We start from the raw sequence: 8,362 nt of genomic DNA, 5'->3' as shown, positions 1-8,362 counted from the left end.
CGTTGGTCTCTCCAATGTACCGATTGGCCTCAATACACTGCACAGGTCGTTCTTTCTCCCTCTTTGTCTGGTTGTATTGATGACTTCCACTGTGACGCGTCTGATGCGATTGTTCACGCCGCTCCCTGCCGCCGTTGGATAAGCAGCTGCAGCAGCAAGTCGTATACTCCTAGCTCACTCATTTGTTACATAGTTTAATTCTTAATTTCTTTGCGTGTTTTTGGTACTTGCATTGTTTGATACATAAATTTCGGGCGTATTATAGTATTTGAGAGTTGTAGCATCGCGTTTTAGTACCTGAATAGTGTAAAATCGCGTAGTCTCCTTCCGCCGACGAGCAGTGTGTCAGCAGTGCGCAAGTAGCAGCATTACTGCATTTACTAGGCAATCTTGTATTTTAATAACCGTTTAAATTTTGTCGATTTGTTTGCGCTCTCTGTAGATTAGTTCAGACGTTCTTTGCAAAACAGTTTTTAGCATGGATAGGGACTGCAACTGCTGTGTTCGGATGCAGGCTGAGTTGGCATCCCTTCGCTCCCAGCTTCAGGCAGTGTTGGCTTCGGTCACACAGCTTGAGGCTGTTGCCAATGGGCATCACTGTGGGGGTCCGGATGGGGGTTTGTCGGGGATGGCCAGCTCGTCCCACGCATACCCCGATCGGACTAAGACTGGTTGCCCGGGATACTGCCCGCATTGAGGCTGATACCTCACCTGTGGTAGAGTGGGAGGTCGTCTCGAGGTGTGGCAGGGGGCGAAAGACATTCCAGAGGGCTGAACGGAAGGCCTCTCCAGTTTGTCTGACGAACCGGTTTCAGGTTCTGTCTCAGGCTGATACTGATCTTCGGCCTGACATGGCTGCTTGTCCTGTTCCAGAGGTTGCCCCTCAGTCTGCAAGATCCGGGCGGTCGCAGAGGGTGGGCTTACTGGTAGTTGGGAGCTCCAACGTCAGGCGCGTAATGGGGCCCCTTAGGGAAATGGCAGCAAGAGAGGGGAAGAAAACCAATGTGCACTCCGTGTGCATACCGGGGGGAGTCATTCCAGATGTGGAAAGGGTCCTTCCGGATGCCACGAAGGGTACAGGGTGCACCCATCTGCAGGTGGTCGCTCATGTCGGCACCAATGATGTGTGTCGCTATGGATCGGAGGAAATCCTCTCTGGCTTCCGGCGGCTATCTGATTTGGTGAAGACTGCCAGTCTCGCTAGTGGGATGAAAGCAGAGCTCACCATCTGCAGCATCGTCGACAGGACTGGCTGCGGACCTTTGGTACAGAGCCGAGTGGAGGATCTGAATCAGAGGCTGAGACGGTTCTGCGACCGTGTGGGCTGCAGATTCATCGACTTGCGCCATAGGGTGGTGGGGTTTCGGGTTCCGCTGGATAGGTCAGGAGTCCACTACACGCAGCAAGCGGCTACACGGGTAGCACGGGTTGTGTGGCGTGGACTGGGCGGTTTTTTAGGTTAGATGGCCTCGGGCAAGTACAGAAAGGGCAACAGCCTCAAAGGGTGCGGAGCAAAGTCAGGACATGCGGGGACCAAGCAGCAATCGGTATTGTAATTGTAAACTGTCGAAGCTGCGTTGGTAAAGTACCGGAACTTCAAGCGCTGATAGAAAGCACCGAAGCTGAAATCGTTATAGGTACAGAGAGCTGGCTTAAGCCAGAGATAAATTCTGCCGAAATTTTTACAAAGGTACAGACGGTGTTTAGGAAGGATAGATTGCATACAACCGGTGGTGGAGTGTTCGTCGCTGTTAATAGTAGTTTATCCTGTAGTGAAGTAGAAGTGGATAGTTCCTGTGAATTATTATGGGTGGAGGTTACACTCAACAACCAAGCTGGGTTAATAATTGGCTCCTTTTACCGACCTCCCGACTCAGCAGCGTTAGTGGCAGAACAACTGAGAGAAAATTTGGAATACATTTCACATAAATTTCCTCAGCATGTTATAGTCTTAGGTGGAGATTTCAATTTACCAGATATAGACTGGGACACTCAGATGTTTAGGACGGGTGGTAGGGACAGAGCATCGAGTGACATTATACTGAGTGCACTATCCGAAAATTACCTCGAGCAATTAAACAGAGAACCGACTCGTGGAGATAACATCTTGGACCTACTGATAACAAACAGACCCGAACTTTTCGACTCTGTAAGTGCAGAACAGGGAATCAGTGATCATAAGGCCGTTGTAGCATCCCTGAATATGGAAGTTAATAGGAATATAAAAAAAGGGAGGAAGGTTTATCTGTTTAGCAAGAGTAATAGAAGGCAGATTTCAGACTACCTAACAGATCAAAACGAAAATTTCTGTTCCGACACTGACAATGTTGAGTGTTTATGGAAAAAGTTCAAGGCAATCGTAAAATGCGTTTTAGACAGGTACGTGCCGAGTAAAACTGTGATGGACGGGAAAAACCCACCGTGGTACAACAACAAAGTTAGGAAACTACTGCGAAAGCAAAGAGAACTTCACTCCAAGTTTAAACGCAGCCAAAACCTCTCAGACAAACAGAAGCTAAGCGATGTCAAAGTTAGCGTAAGGAGGGCTATGCGAGAAGCGTTCAGTGAATTCGAAAGTAAAATTCTATGTACAGACTTGACAGAAAATCCTAGGAAGTTCTGGTCTTACGTTAGATCAGTAAGTGGCTCGAAACAGCATATCCAGACACTCCGGGATGATGATGGCATTGAAACAGAGGATGACACGCGTAAAGCTGAAATACTAAACACCTTTTTCCAATGCTGTTTCACAGAGGAAGACCGCACTGCAGTTCCTTCTCTAAATCCTCGCACAAACGAAAAAATGGCTGACATCGAAATAAGTGTCCAAGGAATAGAAAAGCAACTGGAAACACTCAACAGAGGAAAGTCCACTGGACCTGACGGGATACCAATTCGATTCTACACAGAGTACGCGAAAGAACTTGCCCCCCTTCTAACAGCCGTGTACCGCAAGTCTCTAGAGGAACGGAGGGTTCCAAATGATTGGAAAAGAGCACAGGTAGTCCCAGTCTTCAAGAAGGGTCGTCGAGCAGATGCGCAAAACTATAGACCTATATCTCTGACGTCGATCTGTTGTAGAATTTTAGAACATGTTTTTTGCTCGAGTATCATGTCGTTTTTGGAAACCCAGAATCTACTATGTAGGAATCAACATGGATTCCGGAAACAGCGATCGTGTGAGACCCAACTCGCGTTATTTGTTCATGAGACCCAGAAAATATTAGATAAAGGCTCCCAGGTAGATGCTATTTTTCTTGACTTCCGGAAGGCGTTCGATACAGTTCCCCACTGTCGCCTGATAAACAAAGTAAGAGCCTACGGAATATCAGACCAGCTGTGTGGCTGGATTGAAGCGTTTTTAGCAAACAGAACACAGCATGTTGTTATCAATGGAGAGACGTCTACAGACGTTAAGGTAACCTCTGGCGTGCCACAGGGGAGTGTTATGGGACCATTGCTTTTCACAATATACAGGGTGATTCAAAAAGAATACCACAACTTTAAAAATGTGTATTTAATGAAAGAAACACAATATAACCTTCTGTTATACATCATTACAAAGAGTATTTAAAAAGGTTTTTTTTCACTCAAAAACAAGTTCAGAGATGTTCAATATGGCCCCCTCCAGACACACGAGCAATATCAACCCGATACTCCAACTCGTTCCACACACTCTGTAGCATATCAGGCGTAACAGTTTGGATAGCTGCTGTTATTTCTCGTTTCAAATCATCAATGGTGGCTGGGAGAGGTTGCCGAAACACCATATCCTTAACATAACCCCATAAGAAAAAATCGCAGGGGGTAAGATCAGGGCTTCTTCGAGGCCAGTGATGAAGTGCTCTGTCACGGGCTGCCTGGCGGCCGATCCATCGCCTCGGGTAGTTGACGTTCAGGTAGTTACGGACAGATAAGTGCCAATGTGGTGGCGCTCCATCCTGCTGAAATATGAATTGTTGTGCTTCTTGTTCGAGCTGAGGGAACAGCCAATTCTCTAACATCTGCAGATACTGTAGTCCAGTTACTGCTTGCTGGATGCGTGCTACATTTTCATCACTCGTTCTCGGCCGTCCAGAACTTTTCCCTTTGCACAAACACCCATTCTCTGTGAACTGTTTATACCAACGTTTAATACACCACCTATCAGGAGGTTTAACACCATACTTCGTTCGAAATGCACGCTGAACAACTGTCGTCGATTCACTTCTGCCGTACTCAATAACCCAAAAGGTTTCTGTTGAGTGGTCGCCATCTTAGCATCAACTGACGCTGACGCCTAGTCAACAGCGCCTCAAGCGAACAAATGTACAACTAAATGAAACTTTATAGCTCCCTTAATTCGCCGACAGATAGTGCTTAGCTCTGCCTTTTGTCGTTGCAGAGTTTTAAATTCCTAAAGTTGTGGTATTCTTTTTGAATCACCCTGTATATAAATGACCTAGTAGATAGTGTCGGAAGTTCCATGCGGCTTTTCACGGATGATGCTGTAATATACAGAGAAGTTGCAGCATTAGAAAATTGTAGCGAAATGCAGGAAGATCTGCAGCGGATAGGCACTTGGTGCAGGGAGTGGCAACTGTCCCTTAACATAGACAAATGTAATGTATTGCGAATACATAGAAAGAAGGATCCTTTATTGTATGATTACATGATAGCGGAACAAACACTGGTAGCAGTTACTTCTGTAAAATATCTGGGAGTATGCGTGTGGTACGATTTGAAGTGGAATGATCATATAAATTTGTTGGTAAGGCGGGTGCCAGGTTGAGATTCATTGGGAGAGTCCTTAGGAAATGTAGTCCATCAACAAAGGAGGTGGCTTACAAAACACTCGTTCGACCTATACTTGAGTATTGCTCATCAGTGTGGGATCCGTACCAGATCGGGTTGACGGAGGAGATAGAGAAGATCCAAAGAAGAGCGGCGCATTTCGTCACAGGGTTATTTGGTAACCGTGATAGCGTTAAGGAGATGTTTAATAAACTCAAGTGGCAGACTCTGCAAGAGAGGCGCTCTGCATCGCGGTGTAGCTTGCTCGCCAGGTTTCGAGAGGATGCGTTTCTGGATGAGGTATCGAGTATATTGCTTCCAGCTATTTATACCTCCCGAGGAGATCACGAATGTAAAATTAGAGAGATTAGAGCGTGCATGGAGGCTTTCAGACAGTCGTTCTTCCCGCGAACCATACGCGACTGGAACAGGAAAGGGAGGTAATGACAGTGGCACGTAAGGTGCCCTCCGCCACACACCGTTGGGTGGCTTGCGGAGTATGAATGTAGATGTAGATGTAGATCCCATGCTCATCCAGACCATTTCACCGTCGGCAAGTTCTGTGGTGGAGACCGGCCATTGCAGTTGCCATCCGTGATCGCCGTCGAGCTTTGCAACACCTTAAAAGGCACCCATCTGCTGTTAATCTTATTACCTTTAAACGCCTTTGTTCCAAAGCCCATTACTTAACGAAACGGAGCAAATGGGTGTGTTGGGAATGCTTTGTTTCTTCCCTCAGTTCAACTGTCCCTATGTCACGGGTATGGGCTACTCTTCACTATCTCCAATGTTGCCTTCGGCAGTCCACCCTCCCAGGACTTACCCTCCCAGATGGCCTCTGCATGGACCCGTTGATTCTTGCTGAACATCTTGCGACTCATTTTGCAACAGTATCAGCATCAACCTCCTATCCGGCTGCTTTCCTTCACCAGAAACAGCAGGCCGAAGCTTCCGCCTTATGTTTTACCCTTTGTCAGTCAGAATCTTACAACAAACCTTTTACTGAATGGGAATTTCTTTCTGCACTTTCTTCTTCTGATGATACGGCCCCTGGCCCAGACTCCATTCATAACCAATTGCTTCAACATCTCTGTTCTCCACAACGACAACATCTTCTCCGGGTGTTTAACGGTATTTGGCTCCAGGATGACTATCCTTCTCAATGGGTTCCCGTCCTTAAGCCTGGTAAGAACCCCCTTTTTGTCGAAAGCTATCGGCCAATTAGTCTGACAAACGTTGTTTGCAAGTTACTTGAATATATGGTAGCTCGTCGGCTCAATTGGGTCCTCGAATCTCAGGATCTATTGTCCCCTGACTAGTATGGCTTTTGAGAGGGACGGTCTCCGATCAATCATTTACTTTACTTGGAATCCACAGTTTGGCAGGCTTTTTCCCAGCGCCGCCATTTGGATGCAGTATTTTTCGGCCTTCGCAACGCTTGGCGCCTTCACATCTTACTTACACTTCATGAGTGTGGTCTTCAGGGCCGACTCCCGATTTTTATCTGCCAATCCCTGTTCCATCGGTTGTTCAGAGTTCGGGTTGGTATTGTTTTTAGTTATCCACAGACTCAGAAGGATGGCTTCCCACTGGGTTCCGTATTGAGTGTACGTCTTTTCCTCATTCCTATGGATGGACTTGTAGCGTCCGTCGGTCCTTCGGTCACCCCTGCTCTGTATGTGGATTATTCCTGCATTTGGGTTAGTTCCGCTTCAATGGCCTCTGCAGAGCAACAGCTCAAGGGAGCTATTTGGCGTGCCTCTGCAAGGACCCTCTCACACGGGTTTAAATTCTCTCCTTTAAAATCGTGGGTGGTCCACTTTGTCGCCATACTATGGTCCACCCTGATCCGGAGCTCTACTTCAATGCTCAATGATTACCTGTGGTCCCACAGTTTCGTTTCCTTGGTTTTCTTTTCGACAACAAGCTCACTTGGCTGCCTCTAATCAGACTTCTGTAGGTAGGATGTTTCCGTAAACTCAATGTCCTTCGCTTCCTTGCACACACCTCTTGGGGTGTGGACCACTCCACCCTTCTCTGCCTTTATCACGCTTTAGTGCTGTCTCACTTGGACTATGGCTGTCAAGTTTATGGTTCAGCTGCTCCTTTCACACTGCGCCTCCTGGATAAGTCCACCATCGTGGTATCCGTTTTGCCACCGGTGCCTTCCCTACTACCCATGTTGATAGTCTCCTGGTTGAAGCTGGGACCCCCCCCCCCCCCCCGCCTTTCTGTTCGGCGGTCCCAGCTTCTGGTTTCTTATGCAATCGCTGTCCGTTCCTCTCCCACTTATCCTTCCTATTCTCTCCTGTTCCCAGACCAAGGATGTTGCCAACCTGATTCCCGCCCTCAGGCGAGTGTAGCGATGATTTCGTTTCAAGTGAGTATCGGAGAAGCACATGTTGCGATTAGCGCCGTCCCCTCTGCTGCCCGTTGTAAGAAGTCAGGTGTTAAAAGTTGAACAACGTCTTTGTATGTCTGTGTCATCACAACTTCGACCATGAATGCATCGATGTAAATATTTATTTGAAGGTTAATTCAATCAGAATTGTTGTGACATAAGTTTGATGGAAGTTTCAAAAATGGTTCAAATGCCTCTGAGCACTATGGGACTTAACTTCTGAGGTCATCAGTCCCCTAGAAACTTAGAACTACTTAAATCTTACTAACCTAAGGACATCACACACTTCCATGCCCGAAGCAGGATTCGAATCTGCGACCGTAGCAGTCGCGCGGTTCCAAACTGTAGCGCCTAGAACCGCTCGGCCACCGCCGCCGGTGATGGAAGTTTGTTCAGCTGTTTACTTTTAAACTGCTATATAAAGAAGAGAGTTTTCTGGCAGTAACCCGCTGCCTAATCAATATGTAGTACATATTTCGATATCACACTAAAATATAGATATAAAAATTTATATAAAAAACTCTGCTAGAACATACGTTCCATGGTTCACAATCAATCACCATTTTTGTAATGTCTTTCGGACTTGTTACATCAGGTGCAATTAAAGTAGTAACTCTGACCGCCTGTGCAACGAATTCTACTGTGTGTGTTCAAAGAGTAAGGTGACTTTATATTTTTATGAAAAAATATTTATTCATTCGTTAATATTCATGTTGTCCCCTTCAAAGTAATCTACCTCAGATACAATACACTTCTGCCAACGCTTCTTCCAATCCTCGAATTAGTTATCATAAACACTTTTTGGTACAGCTTTGAGTACTTCCAGTGACGCAGTTTTTATTTCCTCAATCGTTGTAAATCTTCGTCCTTTCATAGGAATCCTTAGTTTTGGGAACAGGAAAAAGTCCAGGAGGCCAAATCCGGTGAATATGGTAGCCGAGGGATGATGGTCGTGTTGTTTTTGGTCAAAAATTCTCTCAGAAGCAACGATGAATGAGCAGGTGCATTGTCGTGATGCAAAAGCCATAAATTGTTTTCCCACAATTCCGGACGTTTTTAGCGTATTGCTTCTCGCAAACGGCGCATAACGTCAAGGTGATACTCCTTATTGACCGTATGACCTTTAGACAAATACTCATGATATACTGCGCCACTAATTGAGAGAAAAAAAAGTGAACCAAACTTTGA

This window comes from Schistocerca nitens, chromosome 12 (assembly GCF_023898315.1).
Source record: "Schistocerca nitens isolate TAMUIC-IGC-003100 chromosome 12, iqSchNite1.1, whole genome shotgun sequence".
Lineage (NCBI taxonomy): Eukaryota > Metazoa > Arthropoda > Insecta > Orthoptera > Acrididae > Schistocerca > Schistocerca nitens.
The sequence above is the reverse complement of the archived record's forward strand: the minus strand, read 5'-3'. Positions refer to the sequence as shown.